The following is a 22044-nucleotide window of genomic DNA, read 5'->3' as shown; positions in this document are numbered from 1 at the left end:
TGAGAAGGGAACGAGGCCCTTTTCTCCCTGACTCGGCAGAGATTTTGTTCAAACTTTCAAACAGGTCTCTTTGGAATGAGGCTGGTCACTGGTGAAGACTCTCCTTAAGCATATGGAACTTAAAAACATCTTTTTTTTTTTTTTTTTTTAACTTTTGTATACTCTAGCAAGTTCCTGAAAATCAAATGGCAGAACCTAAGCAGAGGACCGACTGCCAAAACGCATGCCCAGTTGGGGAAAAGTGTGTGGGGAATCATCCAGCAGGCTTTGCGAGCTTCCAGCTCAGCCTGGTAGAACTCTGTATTACCTTCTGTGCCTGAGCGCTGCCAGACTTTTGTGTGAAAAAGCATCTTTATGAAGCAGTACATTTCTTACGTTGTATCTACAAATCCTTTCTTTTCACCTTGGTCTCTGTTTTTAACATGGGCAATATGACTTCGTCTCTTGAGCTGCCCTGAGAGGAGAGACCCAAAAGAAATAAAGCAGGTGAGGGTACCAGGCATTTTTTCTGCTAAAATTAGGATAAGACAATATGAATTTTTTGTACAACTTCTGTAGTTGGCTAATAGAAGTCAAATTCTTTTCCAGGGTAATGTATTTGTTAACCCCGTTAAAAAGGCGGGGTGGGGGGGAAATCTGCTGCTTTATCAGTAAAAGCATACTGAGCTGAATACCTACACAAAGAAATTTTCAGTATAATTTATGGCATTTCATCATGTTGAACTGCATTTCAAGTAATTCACCCCGGCAGTTTTATTCTCAAAATGGAAATCTTTGTACTTTTCTTGCCTTCATCACATAAAATGAGTTTGTGATCAGCTGTAGTCCAAATACTTGATAATTTGTGTAACTGGATAGGGTTATTAGCAATTTAAGAAAGAAACCCATTTGGATTTTCAGAGAGTTAAATGAAATAGGAGATTGCTATGATGATCTCTTAAAAATTACAGTGTAACACACAGAAGTGAGACTTAAGAAACAAGATTTTCCATATACCAGGGAAATTCAAGCTCAAATTCCATCGACTAATTTCCAGGGATTAAGTGATCCATATTGAAGTCAATGAAAAATACATCTTACAAAGCTGAGAGGTCAATTCAGTTCAGAAAAACAGACCAAATGGCACACTATCTTTAGAGATTCTGAGGCTAAAATGCATCCAGATCAATTGGATGAAAGATTTCATAAGATTCTTCACACTGGTCAGAGTAAAGTGAATAGTGGTAGTCACAGCCAGAGGATTCTGAAGGTTCAACCGATAGAATGTTAGACCTGTAAGGCACTCGAGGATTACTTAGCACAACCTCCTAGTTTTATAAAGAGGAAATTGAGGCTTGAGGAGATTAAGTGACTTGGCCAGCAGCTCTCAGTTGGCCTGGGTAGGTGCCCACCCCCTATATTTCAGATGGATATCTTTGTAACTCTCCCATCGAATTCTTTCAGGAATTAATGATTTTCTTGAGTTGGTTTCCTTTGATTTTATACTGTGTAATGGGGCTGAAAATATAGAGTAAAATGCTGATACAGAGAATTTTCAAAATTGGTACTATTTTTAACTTTTGTTTAGCCTCTTGAGACATTGCATAGAGGCAGATAGCATTCATTTTATATTTGGGTTCAACTTTTCAATTTACGAAACATTGAATATCGAAGACTTGCTAATAATATAAGCTGTTGCTGCTGCTGCTGCTGCTAAGTCACTTCAGTCGTGTCTGACTCTGTGCGACCCCAGAGACAGCAGCCCACCAGGCTCCCCCGTCCCTGGGATTCTCCAGGCAAGAATACTGGAGTGGGTTGCCAGTTCCTTCTCCAATGCATGAAAGTGAAAAGTGAAAGTGAAGTTGCTCAGTCGTGTCCGACTCTTAGCGACCCCATGGACTGCAGCCTACCAGGCTCCTCCTTCCATGGGATTTTCCAGGCAAGAGTACTGGAGTGGATTGCCATTGCCTTCTCCGAATAATATAAGCTACTTACTGTTTAACCTATTTACAGATACATTATTAGGATGAGCAAAGTTACATGACATTGCCAAGGTCAGGTAACCAGGCAATTAAGAATCAGGAACTTGAACCCAGTACTTTTTATTGTTTACAACTCAAAAGTTAATCATGGATAACTAAGGGAAAGGAATCAACTCATAAAGTTCTTAGAAGAAACTGAAGTATTCATTTGATATTTTCTTGTAAGAACTTCACTTGATGGCTAAGAGCATGAGATTTAGACTCAAACAGAAATCCTAGGACGTTGGTTAGGTGATCTCTTTAAACCCCAATTGTCTCATCTGTTTAATGGTGATAATAACAACCATAGGTTTTATATAGCTATTAAGTGAATAATATATGTAAAAACAGTGTGTCTCATTGTTTGGCTTACAATAAATACTGTATGCTATTATTCTATGCTATTATTCTGAGTTTATACTGTCAGCAAGACAAGCAATGCTTCTCTTTTGTCATTAATATATGAGGATATATATATATATAATGTATTTACATATGATTATATACAGATAAAGTATATATGAGCTTCAATAAACCGTCAGTAATTATCCTTTTTGCCTTTCAGAATTCAATTCCCTTGAGAGCAAAGATGGATGTTTTGTCTTTGATGTAGAATATCAGCAATGACAAGGTATGATGAGCCATATATACCCAGAACCCGGTATATCTTTTGGAAGAAAATAGTTGTTCAATGAAGAGTTTTTATTGTTGAAGTAGAGTTTAATATTGATTTTGAAAATAATCCCTACTCTGGGCTGACTGGCTGATTGGCTTACTTATATTTATTTATTTATGTGTCTGGAATTTGAGATGAGATGTATGAATTTGATCGTCTGTCTTAAGGTCTCAGTTCCCACATGCTGCTCATATGGAGCATCTTCCTCTGCAGCTGTTCCTCTGATGTTTAAAGTTATAGTATATAGATCTTACAACATGGTTTCTAGCTCCTTATCTAGCAATAGTCTACCTAATCCAGTGGTAGGGAAAAAATTGGCTGTGTTGAACATACTGAGGATATATGCCTACTGTGCTTTTTGAAATTTAAGGGTTTTGGTGATACACAGATTTTAATCTATGTACTAACTTTGACTACCTTATAAGATCCAGCTCAACTGTTCAAAAAGTGATATTTTTATTTTACACTACAGTAATTTTTTTTTGGTTACAAGTGAGGTAGACATTTCCTACAATGAGTTGAAGAGGAAAAGAAAGCTCTGGCCCAGTTTACAGATATTTCTTCATGATGTGCAGGCGCCACCCAGAAGTTAGCAGCCGTAGCACCGCAGTCCCTTTCTGGGACATCCTTAAGGACCATGATAAAGAGAATCCCTACCAGTGGGCAGATCTTCGGGTAGGACACATTGGAAGAAGAAATGGCAAGAGGTAAGAGTATATATAGATTTATGCACTGTGGCCAATGATTTAACCAAATTGTTAGAGACTTGGAAGAACATGACTGGAAAATTTGCAACAAGAAATATGGGTAGGCTTCTCTGAATGGCCAAAAAATATGAAGATATATTTGTCCCATATGAATATTCACCAAAAGGTGATTATAGTAGAAGAGAATTTTATTAATCAAGTGGAAGGATGGCCCATCCTATGAATATCAATAAGCCTGTTTCCCCAGTCACCCCTGTTATTGACAAAGGGACTCATGGACCAGATGGCTATGGAGACACTGATGGAGATTTTACATGGGCTCAGTAACATAGACTTACCTTCACCAAAACTGACTTCAGCCACTGTTAAGTGTCCTACATGCCAGCAGCAGATACCAATACAGAGTCTCTGATATGGTACCATTCTCTAGAGTTATCAACCAGCTACCTCATTGACTGCATCGTACTGATTATCATGGAAGAGGCAATGCTTTGTTCTCACTGAAATGGACGCTTATTCTGAGTAGGGGTTTGCCTGCCTACATGTAAAACTTCTGTCAAACTACCATCTGTGTTTGTATAGAACTATATAATGTCATGCTTTTCCGTATAGCATTACTCCTGATCAAGGAACTAACTTCACAGTAAATGAACATGAGAAAGGAATCTTAGACAAAGGAGGAAGCACATGCAAAGATCAGAGTGTATTCAAAAGCACAGAAGCAGGAAAGGCTATGATATATTTGGTGATTGCCAAACCTGAAGGCCTGTTTGTGATGTAGAAGCCTATTGAGGAGTGATGGGAATTGAGACTGACTATCTGAGACTCAGGACTGGCAGGGGGACAGTCTGAGTATTTATGCTGTCATCTTCAGAATCACCTCTTCCTCTGTCATTAGTCTATGTTACTTAAGCCAAAACTTCTCTCTTTGTGTCTGTCTTTGCATTTGTCTTCCCTGAATAGTTTTTGCTTTGTTTTTCTCTAAGGTTCTAAATTTATTATAATAATAGAGTCCTACTGGGTAGCCTTGCCTACCTAGGCCTGTCTCAGCATGCCTATAGTGAACTCAACTTCTATAGTGACCTCAACTGACTTCATACCCATTCAGGGCCTATTGAAATCATCTTTGCAAAATATGACAAGGGCCTGAACCAAGTCAGTGGCAGAGTTAGTTGAGAGGTAGTGACATTAACCTGGGGAATTCAGGACACGGATCACTATGTATCCATTCATGGGTGATATTCAAAATATGTAACAATCAGTTTATCAAGAATATTGATCATCAAAGTTGATGCCACCAACAGTCTGAAGGGACCCCAGACATGAACTATACTATAGACGTGAGCCATTGTGTGCTGGCTGAATCTCAGCTTGACTTCCGTGATTGTTTTGTGTCATATTTTCAAAAGTTCAAGTTAAAAGAGATTTCAGAGCATGGAGGTTAGAGGATAAGAAGGGAAGATGATTACTGAAGCACTCTGGCAGAGGGCAGGTAGCTGATAGAATCACCAGTGGTTGTACTGCTATGCTGTTATTGTTGTTGCTGTTGCTCAGTCACTCAGTAGTTTCCGACTCTTTGAGACCCTATGATATGTAGCCCACCAGGCCTCTATCTATGGAGTTCTTTAGGCAAGAATACTGGAGAGGTCTGCCATGCCCTCCTCCAGCAGATCTTCCCAACCCAGGGATCGAATCTGCATCTTTTACAGCTCCTGCATTGGCAGGAGCTGGGAAGCCCTCATTTTCTTTGGGCTGGTCTAAATGAGTGAGTAGCTGACCACAGTTTAAGAACCTCTGGAAAAGACCCACCCTTGAAGACTCACCAGAAGGTAGCTGCCTATATCATACCCAGAAATTAGACTTCTGTTTTCATAATCATACAAAGCTATAGAGTACACAGACATTTCACCTATTGATCTGACTTTCCTGTGGACTTAAGCAAAGGCAAGAATTTTTACAATTCATGAAATTAAAATATCATTCTTAAGTTGATAATAAGCCTGCTAACTGTTCATTCTGACCTGACCCAGAAATGCCCTATAACATTTCACAGTGCTAGACCTTTCAAACTGAAAGATTAATTTTGATATGGGGAAAAAGTTGCATTGCTATTGTATTTGATCTTCGAAATAGTGAAATTCTTGATTATTTGAGGATCTAAAGCTTTTCCTTCTTAATTCACTAACCTTGAAAGTTTTATCAATAATACAGAGAACAAATAACTAACCTGATCAATGCTAGCATCTCGTTTAGATTTTCCTAAGTATTAAAACATAACTTTTATATTTACATTAGGTTGGAGTTGTGTGGTTTTCATTTGTCTCCAAGTTAAACATTAGCTATTTTTACCCTACTCTATTCTGTTATCATATACAGATACAAAATTATGCTTTTTTGTTGACAAAGAAAGAAAAAAAAAGTTAATGGCAAAGTATTTTGTAGGTGTCTTGAGGGCCCAAAGAAGAAATAGGAATGTTGTTTGCAATTTTTCTGTATCTTATCTCTGTCCCCTCTGACTAATATTCTTTTCTCTAGATTCTCTAACAGATTTTAAAATGTCCAGTTCCTCTTTGTTCCTCATGAAGGGGGTGTGGAATGAGGTTCCAACTTGGTCAGACGTGCTCTGACAAGAACTATTCCAGCAACACATAAAGCAGAGACCTGTTAAGGATTTCACCTTTTAAGAAATGACAGAATAATTACAGGACAACATGTCCTTCATGAGTAAAAACAACCAAACTAAAGTGCTTTCAAGGCTGGAGTGGCCTACTTCTCTCCTGGCAAGCTGCATAAATCATCAGCTGTGAAGGGACTGGTTCACGGCCCTTGGCACACACGTATGTGTGTGTGCGAGTGTGTGCCCATGCACGTGTATGTTGGAATGTACATGGACACATCATGGGTTAATTCACTCAGTTTCAGGTTAGTTGAAACTCTGATAATAAACCCCCCAATACATTTTACCTCCATCTCTCTTCCCCTTAATCTTTAAACCTCAGGCTGCTTTAAAGGGAAAATTTAATCCATATATGTCTGCCTCATTTTCATTTAAATCGTCAAAAAAAGTTGTTTTAAAAGAGTTCTTTGATGTCCTACACTCCCTTGAGCCTTTTCTTAGCCTATTTTCTTAAAAACAGGAATTAGCATTTTCCCAGGTATAGAGGAGTTCTAACTCTCTTGCTCCCCAAACACAACCCCCACCGTCCCCACCCGAGGTCTCAAGTGAAAAAAAAAAAGAAAAAAAAGTTTTGGAGTTACTGAGGGAACACTGGTAGAGAAAACAGCTTATCAGAGGGTCAAAAAGCATTTACAAATATGAACTCAATGTGGGGCCCCACATTGGGGTTAATAATTAACATTTCTGCTCTTTGGGGACCTCGTTCTACCCTGAGAATATGCCCAGGGAAATATTGGATCTCTCCACCCTTGGCTGATGCCTGAAGTCTGGAAAATTCAGAGACATGAATCTTAATGCAAGCGGCTATTTTGCCTTTTTGATAGAACTACGTTTTTGATAGAACTACATGTTTTTGATAGAACTACAGATATGCCCATGCTGGAACCCATATTTTTTTGCCTTCTGGGTGGTACTTTTGCTTTATGCCTAATGTGTATCATTTCGTTCCGGTTTTCACATTCAGAACAGCACTTCTTAATCATTTTTAGATACCCAAATTAGGCATATTCCATCTTATTGTGCACAGTAATATCCAAAGAATAATCTGAGTTTGGCTAAGACTCAAGGGTTCCCATGGTGAAATCCTAACTTTAATCAATGGAGAAATCTCAGAAAATTCTTTAGAAGAAAGGCACAGTTAGAGAAAGAAAGCAAATATCATAGTGCCAGGATTCTTACTTTTTGAAAGACTTTTAAAATAAGGGAGTTACATTTCAAATATGCTTTCTCTTTCCTCAACACTTCTGATTTCTGATTACACTGCATTAATACAAGAGGGGCTGAATTTGTGATCATGGACTCTATGAAATCAACCTGAAGAATTCAGTCATCATGTATCAAGTAGCAAATAATTTGGGAATCTGGATATAAATTCCCAGTTCTGGAAGCTCACAATCAATGGAGTGTTTCCATATTGTTTTGGAATGCAAAGTTGACCATTAAAATACTCCATGACTGCTCATTGATTTCAAGATGAGAATCAAAATTCAGATTAGCCTCAGCTGAGCTCTGCAGGACCACACTGTGCTGAGGTCTCTGTTCCACCTCCATATGTGTGGTATCAGAACCACAGAGGTCCCGTCTCTTCTTCACTAGTAGATACTCTCATATCTCTGTGCTTCTGTGGATGGTGATGCATCTCCCAGGAATGCTCCCTACTTTTCATGCCTGCTGCGTGCCTCCTCATTTTTCAAGGCTTATCTCAAAAGATATCCCATCCCCTCTACATAGCTTTCCTTAATGCCTTCAGGTAAGGTTACCATGATTCGTCTCTTTACCTGTTTGTTGCTCTTTCCCACAACAACTTCAGCTTTTGGAGGGGAGCCACTGTATAGTACTAGTTAAATCACCAATGCCCGGCAGAATTATGCTCTGGGGAGAGTGATCTGCACATAGCGCCCACTCCCCTCCAGAGCTGTAAGCCTTAAATGCTGCCACGAGGAAGCCACTCGTGCTGAGCTCTGGCTCCTCCAGCAAACTTCAACCAGAGTAGCCTTGCTTTCAACTGGTGACATTCTTAGGCTTCCATGTTCCTAATGTTAGGCACATTTTTATAAGTGGCTGGATGGACAGATGGGTGGATGGATGGATCCATGGTTGATTAGGGTTCAAAATCTTAGAATTCAAGCCAATTGAGCAAATTCACAAGTGTTTCTTAAGCACTTACATAGAGTATTTCAGCAAGATCTAAAGAGGTCTCTATAAGGAAGTAAATAATTCAATGTCCACTTGGAGTTTGGGATTAGGTAGCAAGTCGAGTTTTTAAAAAATAAATTACATTATAAATTACATTTAAAAATCACCAGGAATTCCAGAGCCAAACAATAATATTACATATCCTACAGGCTACTTTTGAGGCTGAAGCAGTAGATGCAATTCTAAGCTGAAGTAAGGAGGGCTAGTGATTTTCTAAATAATGTTTTAAATAATGTACTATTTTTAGCTTGCCAAGTACTTTTCTGTAGCTAACCTTCTCTAAAATTCACTATTGCCTTGCCTTGAAAGTATTCTTCTGCTTGCTTTAAGGGAACATGAAATAGAATTATTATTATTATTACAATAGCAATAAATAGAAAAGTTAAGTGACAAGCCCAAATTTTCATAGCTAGAGAACAGAAGAGCCAAGAAAGAGGAATTCACATCTGTCCACCAGAGGACGGCCCATGTTTTGTGGAGCCTAAAGCATACACAACTGGAGTGGGAGAGTTTCTTCAAAGCAAGAAAACATTTAAAAAAAATAAATTAGAAAGTATTTATTTAGAATGAGAAAGAAATCACAACATTATTTTAATTAATTGTTTGACATACACTGATGGTGCTTTTCTTCCTTGTACATTTTTAGCCATGTACTTTGCTCAGATTTCCAGCTCTAAGGTTTAGCCAGTATCTATCTGTCAGTACCAAAGTTATGGTAACCAGTTAGCTTAGAAACAAAGCCATAAGACTGGAATAAGAATCAGACTTCAGTTAAGCTGCGTGGAAGTTCAGAACATCTTGCAATGTTCATTTATGACCTTACCTGTGTGTTTTAGCTGCTCAGTCATGTCCAGCTCTTTGCGACACTGTGGACTGTAGCCCACCAGGCTCCTCTGTCTGTGGAAGTCTCCAGGCAAGAATACTGGAGTCAGTTGCCAGTCCCTTCTCCATATGACCTTACCTACTCCCTTCCTTAAAGAGCAGTCAGGTATGAGCACAATTTAAAACTGAAAAAAAAACTGTGTTTGAAGAGTCATGAAATGGTCCTTCAGATAATCAGAAAGTCTGTGGGCTGGGGTTATGGAGGAAGAGGTCATCTTGTTCAGATCCACCTCATTCCACAATCAGCGTTAACCAAAACAGTTTCTCCTTAATATCAGTGATCATGCTATGTCTAGTTCTAAACTTGGCCATGGCACGCAGACAGTGCATCAACCGTATCTGGTGAGAGAATGAGTGAAAGAATGGCAGGACAGCGCTTCATATTAAAGACTATCATCCAGAGCCATGGTGCTGACGCACTGGTTTCTGTGGTCCAGAGAGAATATTGAGGAGGATTCTCTGATAGACAGCTGCTGGAAAGAGCTCCTCCATCATTATCTAAGAAGTAGGACAGTTTATACAGAGAACAGAAGCAGCAAGGAGGTAACGGGGTCAGTCAGTAAAAGAGCAGGAGTTTCTGGGACTTGAGCTTCCCTGGTGGCTCAGATGGTAAAGAATCCACCAGCAATGCAGGAAACCTGAGTTTGATCCCTGGGTTGGGAAGATCACTTACACTTAGCCATACCCTAAACAATTTCTTCTTTTCATGGAATAGGATACTGAGTCTTTGCTACATGGCCAGATATCACTGTTGATTTCATTGTAAATTTTTTGTTGATTTTATAAGACAATCTGCTCTGGTTTGCTTTCTGTGTTTCCATTTTATTTTTCAGCTTTGATAACTGTTTGTCAACTGATAATATTTATCATAAGCCCTGGAGAGCTGGTAATATTGCTAACAACCCCATATGCATGTGTGCTAAGGTGCTTCAGTCATGTCCAACTTTTTGCAATCCAGTGGTCTATAGTCTACCAGGCTCCTCTGTCCATGGGATTATCCAAGCAAGAATATTGGAGTGGATTGCCATGCCCTCCTCCAGGGTATATTCCTGACCCAGGGATCGAACCCTTGTCTCAGGCATCTCCTGTATTGGCAGGTAGATTCTTTACCGCTAGCACCACCTGGGAAGCCCAACAGCCCTGTATATATATCCACAATAGAAAAAGGCATTTTGTAAAGTTTGGAGACAGAGGAGTTCTCTCTTTCCTCTCTCATCATTGGTACTCACTGCAGTCATGCACTTTGGATGCTAAGCATTAGCCCAGATCTTTTAGTTAGTTATCCTACATGTATAGCATCTCCTGCCAACTTTGGTAATCACCTCCCAAATTACTTCACAGGTAACCAGATTGGTTCTAATACCTATATAGTTGGTTCAGTTTTTGGTCTTATATCTGTATTATTTTCCAGCCATGCAACTACAGCTCTTCTGGGACTCAGGATAAGGAATACTGCTTTATGTCTCACATTTGTCTCTTTCCAGAAAGTTCAGTTACTAACCTGATTCCATACCAAGAGTTTTTCATCTTGGTTACCCTTCTATGCACCTTTCTAATCCTTCTCCAGCATATATTTTCTGTAATATGATATTCATATGGGAGCCTAACCATAGGGTTGCTATGCTCTGACCTTTGGTGTTCAAATCATTTTGTGAAATCTGCTGCCTGGCCTTTTCACTTTCAGTTTTCCGTCATTACTTCCTTCCGTTATTTTGCTTAGTTCACATCTGTGTTAGCTTATTGTGCACCCAAATATGTCAGATATTTCAATGGCAAGAAGAAAACACACAGACACACCATCATTTTCTTTTCTGAGTTATCATAAGGTAAGATCCCGAAACAGACTTCAGAGTACTCTACAGAAGATGATTATAAAAATAGGACAATCAGTCATGGTGGAAACTCAATGAACTTCTTAATGAACTAGGCTGGCCTGAACACAAGGAGAGAAAGGGCATTATTAAGACCATTTTTTGAAATTTTCCATGCAGTGCTCTTGTAATTTATCCACCTAATCTTTGCTGGACAACATGTACCAGCCTTTCAGATTCTAAAGCACTTTGCAGAGCTTTCAAACACTTCAAACGTTACAGTTGTTGTTGTTGTTTAGTCTCAAAATCATTACGACTTTTTGTGACTCCATGGCCTACAGCATGTCAGGCTCCTCTGTCCTCCAATATCACCCAGAGCTCTCTCAAATTCTTGTCCCTTGAGTCAGTGATGCTATTTAATCATCTCATCCTCTGCTGCCCCCTTTTCCTTATGCCTTCAATCTTTCCCCTTATAGTTATTGGTCAATATTTATTTCTCCTCCAATAAAGCTATGGATAAACACAAGGAAGACAAGGAATTCATCTGCTTATTTGCACACCAGTTCTAGAAAGATAGTAGGTCCTCTGTGCATATTTGTTGGAAGCATAATGAGTGAATCTCACCTTATTCTTTTCATTGGTCATTTATCTTCAAAATGGACCTTTTCTGTTTTATATATTCTTTGTTCTAACTCGTCTTCTCTTCTCTTCATTCTTAAACTTGTGGTGCTTCCTGACCTCCACTTCAATCTTATTTTTTATATTATTTTCCTTTTGTGTTGGCTTTCAATTTCAGAGGCATCATAATGTGTTTTCCTCCCGTTACTCTCTACCTTTCCACGGCTTTTGAACAGTTTGCTTTCCATAGTGAAGGTGGATCTGGGCCTTTTGGAATCTGGAATAGAATAGGGGTGCCACTTTGAGATAAATAATTCAAAATTATAATGTACAATTCAAAGCAGATTTGTGAGAATGGGGAATTAGCCTCTGCCCACTGAACACTTCTTGGTTTGTTTCCCATAGATGCGGCAGGTGATATGAAGACACTGAGATAATTCTGAAAGCAAAACAAATTTAATTTAAAAAATTAACAGAATAAGGAGATAAAAGTGCTGTATAGGTAAAGGAGTTGTGATGATAGTTAAGTAGAACTAGGGATGAAAGGATAAATTTGTGAATTGGGAATTTGGGGGTTCACATCAGTGTGTCTCATGAAAATCAATCATAGCATAGTTGGTAACAGCTTTTGATTTATAAAGGCTTGGATATCACATTAGCTCTGTGACCTCAGGTAAACTACTTAACCTCTCTGTTTATTTGTAAAATGCCACAAAGGGTCTCTGTAATGTTTAAACTGGAGGATATGTGATGAAGTAGTTCACACAGTGCTCAACAAACAGCAGTTGTTCCTGTTAATGGTTTCTTCAAACCATAAGAAAAGCCTTTGTCTAGGAATTGCAAAAAGAAAGAGTAAAGCAGGAGGGGAAAAAGCAGTGTTAACTAAACCAGCTTCCAATTTCCTTGGCATTATTCTACCTTCCACATTAGCCATCCACCACTATGCACCGGGAGGCAGAAAACAATAGAATGGCTATCTCTTGAAGGCCCCAGTTCAGTGAATGAAGTGAAACGCTTGCATTCAGCAATGACTACTGTCCCTGGTCAGTTCAGATGAGTCACAGCAGATCAGCTGGAATGGTAACACTGGCAGCACATGGCAAGTCTCTCAAAACAGTATCAACCAAATGATGAAGGTTCACTTTGCTCAGGCCATGATGAATTTGGTCTGGGGGCCTTTCACTATTGGACCCTTGGCTATTGATGCTCTGACCGGAAAGCTCAAGGAAAATCTTCGTCTTGGTCCTGTGGTTTCTCTGAGGGAGAATGAAGAAACTGGAGAGGCCCATTTTTCCAAAGCAGTTTGCCTCCAAGCTGCAGACTATATCATAACGGTAAAATGATAAACACTGATGGTTACCACCCCACATTTGCATCTATATTCATAAAGCAGAATGCATTCTATGTGGCAAAGCCAGCACCATTGTTTATGATTTCTTTGTGCAACGTGAAACAGGGAACTGAACAAATAATCTTCCCCTAATGTTTAATGTTTAGGCAAAGCTCTTGTTTTTTGCTTTTAGACATGTTCAAAATGTTCAAAAGTTCTGCTAAACACTATTTCTTCTTGAAATACAATATTTTGAACTCTATTATTCCACCTTCATCTGCTCCCCATGTAATCTCATAGTGTGGAGTAATTTAAAAGAAATATTGTTCCTCTGTGACTTTCTTGTTCTAACTTAAGACCAAGTTCTGGGCTATTGTCAAGTTTTAAGAAAACTACCTCAGAAATCTGAATACTTAGCTGTATTCACCACCAATATTTTGTGATGTGCTTTTTTTTCAAGTACTAAACCCTAGGTAGCTCATCCCATCCATTTCTCTAAACATTGGCTCCACAATTCAAAGGTTACGTTGAATGACCAAGATGAAGCTTGATTATATGAAGCATTTCTCCCCATTTTGTGCAAACCCTGGAGGCTGGTTTGTTCTGGCTCACTTCTGAAGAATCAGTCTTATGGAGATCAAGGCAAGCATGGAAATCTTCCAGGTGAAGCTCTCATCCTCACATGGACAGCGTGTGCTCAGGCTAGTCCAGAGCTCTCTGACCTCTCCATGAGCAGTTTGGTGTTGAACTTCTGATGTCATCCTGGGATTTACTAGGTGTGTTATGCTTTTGTTTGTAACAAGCCTACATATTTTAGACTTCTACACATATCGGAGTGGAATTTCTGAGCCTATTCCAGGTCTACTCTAGAATCAAACTAATTTTATGACAGGTTATGGCAATAGGAATTCAATATGAACCAATAATAATTCATCTCTGTATTTCTGATTACCATCACTTCAGAAGGAGGGAGTTCTTGCCTGTTCCATTTAAAATTCCATTTCTTTTGTTTCTTCCATCTGTATTACCCTTTCTGAATCTTAAATTACGGCATGTCTTCAAATGTTTGTGTCATCAATGTGTATCTGCTTTTAATATATAACATTGAAAATTATATTGCTATGTAACTATGGATGTCACTTATCTGATCATCAAAGAGTGAAAGGGATAAAAGAATGTCCAGCTTTGGCCAGACATGACACAAGATGAAGCATCACTAGGTTGCTCTTAGTTTTTGAAGGTAGGACTCCTTTTTAAACAGGGTAGAAGGAGCTGTCTTTAACATGCATGGCCAGCCACCAAGGCAAAGCATGACGGATGCCGTTTAAATGGAGATCGTATCTCTGCAACAGCCAGTAAACTTTTTTTGGAAAGAAGTGTTCATCGAGGACTTAGCATCAACTTTGTATGTAAATGTATACTAAAAATAAACTATGCATTATGGATGATAGGTACATGGCTCTGTCTCAAGGATTTTGCAGACTAGTTGGAAAGCAAGTCCCTTACCTACAAAACATTTCATCCAAACGTCCATGTTCATTTCCAACCAATGTGTTGTGCTGTTTTTTTTTTTTTTTTTCCTACAAGAGCCTCCAGACTAGCTGTCGGGGTGACAGACACTCTGCCTTATCACTAGCTCCATGTAGACCAACATATGGAAAAGTAAAAAAAGGATCTGCAGCCCAAACAATGTGCTTCTGTTGCTTGTTTCAGAGTGTTCTGTTGGGCTGGTGCTCTAGCTGTCCCACTGATAATGTTTTCTGGTCCTAAAAATGATGAAACCAAACATAAGTTAGAAAAGTATCCAAGAGGAACAAAGGAAAATGTGGAAAATATCTGTTGTCTCAAATGATATGTTTTCATTTGATTTCATTGAAAATGTTTGCAGATCTACGGTATTTGAAATGTATGGCTCTCCCTTGAAAAATGTAGCTTTCAATGTAGGCACGGTCCCCAGTAAAGAACTATATAGGGGTATCACTGGGTGATAAGTTAACTCAAAGTGACTGTTTTTGAGAATGTTCTCCCAGCATTTTCAATATTTAGCACTATAGAATCGCTTCTGCTTTTCCCCTCTTTCTGCGTATTTGGCCTCTGCCTCTACATTTATTATGTAGATCAGTCCTTCCATATAGCCCTGGATCCAAACTAGGAGTCCCTAGTTCTAGGCTGAAAAGATATTCTCCATTCCACTATTTGGCTCCCCATCCTGAAGTTTGGGCCATGTTCTGTGTACTTGGCAGAAAGCATCCAAGACAATATCCACACTCAGATGGTTCTCCAGGAAGGTATAGAGGTTGACACCCTCATGAACATTTTAATTTGGTTTTTAAGATTCCAACTTGTAAGTGCGGCTCACTGTCTGTGGTCTGCATTGCACTTTTCTGAGCACTGCTTAGGTAAGTGGAAATTCTTTCTCTGGCAAAGAAATTCGGACCCCATCCTTTGCCCCATTGCCTGAGAACGCTGGCACAGACAAGAGAGGCTCTGAGCACAGATGAGCAGCTTTTGAGAAATCTGAGGGGGGTCAAGATGACAGCCTCATACATGGACAGTCATGGCAGAAGGATATTAATTATCTAAAAGTACAAGAATTTCCATGCACATACTCCCCACCTGCTGGGTCTAACTCTGTGACACTCTGACTTTCCCCACGGTGGGAATCTCTTAAAGGCATCATCCTTAGGAATGGTCTTTGAGTACTTGCAATGTAAGAACATTCTGAGAGGTACTGGACATCAAAAGGAGAAAAGACAGATCTCTTAGACTCTAAGACTCACAGAAAGAATTAAATCCAAAAGCTGAGATACAAAGAACACTGTGTTTAGTGCCATTTCAGTGATGAAAATAATACACTCCATGTGATTTTAGAAAAGAAGTTGTACTTTGGTCTGGCAAAGTGAATGTCTTGGATTAGGCCATTAAGTTCCTGGGGACAAGAACTGTGATCCAGTGCAATGGACCCTGGTGTGGAAAAATTTCAAAAGGCTAAAAACAATAAGGTTTTTTAAGTAGTGGATTGCTTTCCAGTTGGAGTTGCATGCACTTTCTCATAGAAGTAAGAAACTAGAATATAGAAGCAATCAGCCCTGTCTCTAAGTGTGTTAAGTCATGTAGATGAAGCTGCTTCGGCCCTTGTTTGCACAGGAAAGCTTGATAGATAAGAAAAAACACTGAGGCTGCAGGCTCCTGCTTTGAACTGAGCAGATGTGAGATGTGCAAAGAATGTTACAAGCCCCCTGCTTTGACACAGATAAGAGAAACAGAGAGAAGATAGAGCCCTGGGTCGGAAGGCAGAGAGCCTCGAGAAAAGGCAATTCCCATGCATTTCAACCCGTGAAGGCTTCTAGCAACCTGGATGTGAGAGAGTCGGGGAGAGGAAGGGTCCCAGTGAGAACTATAGTTTCAGGCAAAGGAGAGAGAGATATAATGATGCAAGAGAAAACAGGAAACTTGAGAATCAACTGCTCTTCTAGGAGAATCCTTTTCACCTGGAGACCTCATACCCCTAAAGAGAATGTAAACTACACACTTTCTGAACCACTACCTGTATCTCCAGCCATTTCCATTCTGGCTGCAGACTAATAAACTCATAAACCCGTGGTGCTTGATTGACCTGTGGGTTCTTAGTAAAAAATTTGATTGCATTGAAATTGAGTTGCTAATCCTCCAGAAAGTGACCCAGGGTTGACTCTACTCCTTTAGATTGTATAAAAGGATTCAGTATCCCCAGAATCATACACATTTGTAAGTGAACCCAGGGGCCAGGGAATGTTGGTGCTTTGTGTCAGTTTGGGGAGGCTGATGCCTTCTGGGAGATATAAATTCTTCAAACATTAAGTTTGTCTTGTTCTTGCCAAAGCACGATAGCAGAGTCTTTAGTAAACTTCTCACTTGTCATTAACAATGACTTTCATATCAGAATATTCAAGGGCATTGATAGCTGAACAAAAAGAAAAGGCAAGCAGAGGAATTATAAAAATAAGCAATCATTCATTTCAAATACAAAAGGAAAATGCACCTCATTCAGGGTGTTTCAAGAAATAGAAAAGTGCATTTTTGCTGATAGATTGCTATTAAGGACACCTCTAAACCTATCAGCCATAAGAAGATTGCTTTGCCATTCTTTTTGTAAAGAAAATGAATGAAGTTGGAAAACGTAAAACCTACAATGTGGTTTCAATTGTAGATCATGGCACTTTCATCCCAAAATTTGAGGAAGATAACTTTTAATTACAGTAATAAGAACCACATGGGCAATGATTGATGTGAACCTGATGTGTCCTATTCCTTTATTAATCTTTTTAATTAGAGGCAAAGAATGTTTTATCTGCCGGGAAGGAGATGAGCTGGGCCATGATGCTCTGCTGCACTTTGGGATGGAGGACCTGATTGCTTACCGAGGGTCCCTGTTAACCCGGGGCAGGAGGTGATGGACCCAAAGCTGGGATCACTTGTTTCCAGCTGGAAACAGCTTTGCTTATGCCTCTTGCTGCAAATCATCTGCATGAAAAACCTTTTTTTTCTTTCTGTTGGATTGGTTTTCTTGGCATTGTTAAAACTGGACTTAGGGAGAGAATTTAAATCGTTGCCACACCAGTGTTGGGAGTTCTCATCTGCCATGAAAATAAGGGTGCGGAATTACAATGGTGGATGTCAGGGCAGCTGGAAAGGGAGCCTCTCTTTGATAGAAGCATGTCAGGAACTGGACTGAAGCCACAGAAACAAAAATAATGAAGTCAGCACTAATTGGGATTGCTAGCTTACGACCAAATTGACAAGATAGAAAAGGAGGGTTGGGAAGAATAAACAACTAAGGAAATAATCAACAATTACAAAGCATGGTATAATGCCCACTTGAACTTGTGTGGTTGACATAAGTTAGTTCTTGAGCCCTATGGTATAGAATTACATATTCACTCAGCAGGTTTCTATTGAAGTCACACTATGCATCAAATTATGCCAGGTCCTGGGATGCTCTTATTGGAAAGATAACCTGAAAGAGTCATAATCTCCTGGTTAACGGAGTTACGTATGTGAATCTGGAGACACAATAAAGAAATTATCTTATTACCTGGAACTGGGGAAGTCAGAGTAGTACTGGACAGGATTCATAGCCCGTGAGTTGATGGTTGAAGAATAGGAATTTTCTGGGTGTGTATGGAGAAAAGTTGTTTTGGTAGAAAGAATAGACTCTCAAAGCTATGAAGCTATGAAACAGTATTTCCTATTCAGAAAAATACACTAAGTTGGGTATGGATCTAGATTTGCCTCAAGTGAGGCTTGAGGCAGGTGGAAGTCAAGCTAAAAAGGAACTTCATCTTGTGTGTGATGGGAATCCACCAAAGGCATTTGAGTGAGTAGGGACTTCCCTGGCAGCTAAGCTGGTAAATAATCCACCTACAATGCAGGAGAATTTCAATTTCATTTCAATTCTTGAGTCATGAGGATCCCCTGGAGAAGGGATAGGCTACCCACTCCAGTATCCTTTGTGCTTCCCTGGTAGCTCAGATGGTAAAGCTGCTGCTGCTGCTGCTAAGTTGCTTCAGTCGTGCCTTACTCTGTGTGACCGCACAGACGGCAGCCCACCAGGCTCCTCTGTCCCTGGGATTCTCTAGCAAGAATACTGGAGTGGGTTGCCATTTCCTTCCCCAATGGTAAAGCATCTGCCTGCAATGTGGGAAACCTGGGTTTGATCGCTGGGTTAGGAAGATCCCCTGGAAGAGGATGTGGCAACCCACTCCAGTATTCTTGCCTGGAGAATCCCCGTGGACAGAGGAGCCTGGCGGGCTACAGTCCATGGGGTCACAAAGAGTTGAGGACAACTGAGTGACCAAGCACCGCACGTGTAAAAGTGTGTAGAAGGTAGTAAATGCTCAGCAAAGGTGATTTTCAGTTGCTTGTGTAATTTCTCAACAGATTTGTTGCAGAGAACTTCAAGATATGAAATGCATGTTACTTTTTCATAAGTCAGGGTGCTAGCTCCATTCAGGGAAAAACTGACAGAGGTTCAATTCTAGATTTTCTAATGAGCTTAAGCAATTCCCAAACAGCTAAGTCTTTCACAGTCCACTTATCACATTTACTACAGTCAAAATAGGTCAGCCCAATAAATACTTTAAAGGAGAAAGAAGGCTTGGGAAGAGGAGGGACTTGTTAGGAGCATTGCTGAAGGAAGAGCATTCATAAAAGACTTTGGGTGAGGACAACATCTATTCAGATAGACTCAATTCTGTTTCTTCTTCTTCAGACCTAGTTTGGAACCATCTAGATGTGCCTTTTCTTATTCAGGAGGTGTAAATATGTAGTGGGCTTCCCCAGTGGCCCAGCGGTAAAGAATCTACCTGCAATGTGGGAGACACAGGATCAATCCTTAGATTGGAAAAGACCCCTGGAAAAGGAAATGGCAAACCACTCTTGCCCACAGAATCCCATGGACAGAGAAGCTTGGTGGGATGTAGTCCATAGGGTCACAAAGAGTCAGACACAATGGAAGTGTCTGAGCACACACGCACAAATACGTAGTATAAGGTGAAGGATGGGAAGAAGAACAGGGCACGATGGGATGGCTGAAACAGAAGGCAAGGTCAGGCCAGAGCAGAGGAAGGCTGAGCTATGCTGAGGAGAGAGTAAAACAGCTCATGTGTGGTCGGGAAGACTTCAAGGTGGAGGAGCAACCTTCCACCAGCCTCCCCCAGGGAAAGGAAAACAGGGCCAGCGCTAGGGACTGGAAGGTAGCTTTTTGGCCATATCAACGCACATGTTTCCTGATAGTGTTTCTCTGGTCCTCTCATCCTCCAACACTGGTATGTTTTTCTTGTTTTATGATCCAGTTCGTGTTCTTGGACTTTGATCAAGATGGAACACAGAGCTCAAAGAGATAAATTTTGGCTTTTCTTTTCTAAAAAATTAAAGAGCTTTTTAGTCAGTGCTCCTGAACATGACCCGCCCTTGGGTCATTTTGCTCTGGCATGCTGCTCTGTGTATGCATGGGAAAGAGGACCCACTGAGAGTGTGTTCCAATCCCTTCAAATACAGTATCACCCACAGCAGATGTCAGAATCTCCTGGCTTTCTTCATGTATGTGATGACCTGGAGGAGTTGAACTGTGGGGCTCTTGAATAGAAAGGAAATGCAAGAAGAGAAAAACCAGCACAGGCTGCCCCTTAGGGAAAGTGTTGTTGCTCAGTAGCTCAGTCATGTCCGACTCTTTGCAACCCCATGAACTGTAGCCCACCAGGCTTCTCTGTTCATTGGATTTCTCAGGCAAAAATATTGGAACGGGTTGCCATTTCTTACTCCATGGGATCTTCCTGACCCAGGGATCAAACCTGTATCTCTTGTTCTCCTGCAGTGGCAGGCAGATTCTTTACCAGTAGTGCCACCTGGGAAGCTCTAGGGAAAGTGACCCGTCATTAAATAATCTTTTTCCAGATATAATGTGATCAGTTTATTCAGAGTCCACCATTGTTTTGGTGAGATTTGTTGTCAATACACCCCCAAGAGCCAGCAAATATCCTTTTTTGACATTTTCTTTGACAGGACAAATCAGTATTGAATTGCTCAAATTAAGAAGCACAGAATAAGGGTTTGTGTCCAGTATTGTGTGCTGCCTCCCAGGAGTATCAGCGATGTCATTCACTGACATTGTCATTGGCAGAAAAACCAGCGAAATTATGCACCAAGTGACATTCATGATAACAGCTGCTGGCTAACTTGTGTTTCAGGGTGCTTGATGCTCCCCCACACTCCCTTATCAACCCTCTTGGCACATCGCTCCTTGAGCTCCTTAATCATGCAAACCAATGTCTGTCTCCATACACACATACACACAACAGGTTACTTGCTGGCTCTTGAAGGTGTGTTAATGTTCCCATTGAAGTAATGAAGATTCTGAGACAGCATGCAGTAGAAATTTGATTTAAACCCAGCATTTCGTGTTTAATTGATTAGGCTCAGTTTTGTGGGACTTACAATAGGAATTGATTAGGTATTCTGATAATCTTGTTTCTTTGTGCTTGAGTAAGAAAAGCTGGTGGAAGAGATGCTTTGGAAGTTTCTGAAGGATTTTTGACACCCAAGTCATACCATGTTGGATGCCATCTACTCTCTCAATGGTCAGGCTAGCCCTTGCCAGTTACTCATGACAGCTGTGTGGACACCTGTGGCATATGCATTTGTTGGTTGGTGCCCTCTTCATCTTGCATTTTTATTTCTGCATTTTCTCCACAGTTTGCTCACTCTTCATAAGATGTTGAATATTTTCTTATTTGTCTGAGACTTAAGCTTTAACTCCAGACCATTTAGGTTCTTTTGAGTTTTAGCCAGCATAGAACTGCTCCAAGATTAACTTCATCTCTTAAAGATTACTGACTTGATGGAAAGTTGGAAGCCTAAAGGGAACTGTAGAAAATGTTTTGACTTGTATTTTTCCTACGGTCTTAGTTCTGCCAACTGAAGATCAGTGAGAAGAAAGATAAAAGCAAATCCCAGGTCAATTTAATTCCATCCAATTTATCTATCCTAGGATCTCATTAATTAATAGGTCATGTTATTTGACAAACTTATTGAGCATTTACTATAGGCTAAGTAACATCTTGGAAGTTAGGAATACAAAACTTAGTTTAAAAAAAAATGTCCCTAGTTGATCAACAGATGTTGGTTGAGAGTTTAGGATCTACATTTCCAACAATCAGGGAATTCTGGTATTGGTGATCTGAGGATTGAATTTTATAAAAGGCTGATGAGCAGTGATTCAATTTTCTAAAACCTAACAATTTCAAAACTGATGCAAATAGAGAATATTCAGTTCAGTTCAGTTCAGTTCAGTCACTCAGTCGTGTCCAACTCTTTGCGACCCCATGAATCACAGCATGCTAGGTCTCCCTGTCCATCACCAACTCCCAGAGTTCACTCAGACTCGCATCCATCAAGTCAGTGATGCTATCCAGCCATCTCATCCTCAGCCATGTCGTCCCCTTCTTCTCCTGCCCCCAGTCCCTCCCAGCATCAAAGTCTTTTCCAATGAGTCAACTCTTCGCATGAGGTGACCAAAGTACTGGAGTTTCAGCTTCAGCATCAGTCCTTCCAGAGAAATCCCAGGGCTGATCTCCTTCAGAATGGACTGGTTGGATCTCCTTGCAGTCC

General features: G+C 40.2%; 1 long non-coding RNA gene across 1 annotated transcript in view; it reads left to right on the top strand.

Annotated features, from left to right (window-relative positions):
- Positions 1-22044, top strand: part of LOC121819673 (uncharacterized) — a 57500-nt gene that overhangs the window by 20737 nt on the left and 14719 nt on the right. The window contains exons 2-3 of the long non-coding RNA XR_006060023.2: positions 2566-2631; positions 3252-3383. This is a non-coding gene — a long non-coding RNA (uncharacterized LOC121819673). The remainder of the gene's footprint in view (positions 1-2565; positions 2632-3251; positions 3384-22044) is intronic.

The sequence above is a fragment of the Ovis aries genome, chromosome 1 (genome assembly GCF_016772045.2).
Source record: "Ovis aries strain OAR_USU_Benz2616 breed Rambouillet chromosome 1, ARS-UI_Ramb_v3.0, whole genome shotgun sequence".
NCBI classification, from domain to species: Eukaryota; Metazoa; Chordata; class Mammalia; order Artiodactyla; family Bovidae; genus Ovis; species Ovis aries.
The sequence above is the reverse complement of the archived record's forward strand: the minus strand, read 5'-3'. Positions and strand labels throughout refer to the sequence as shown.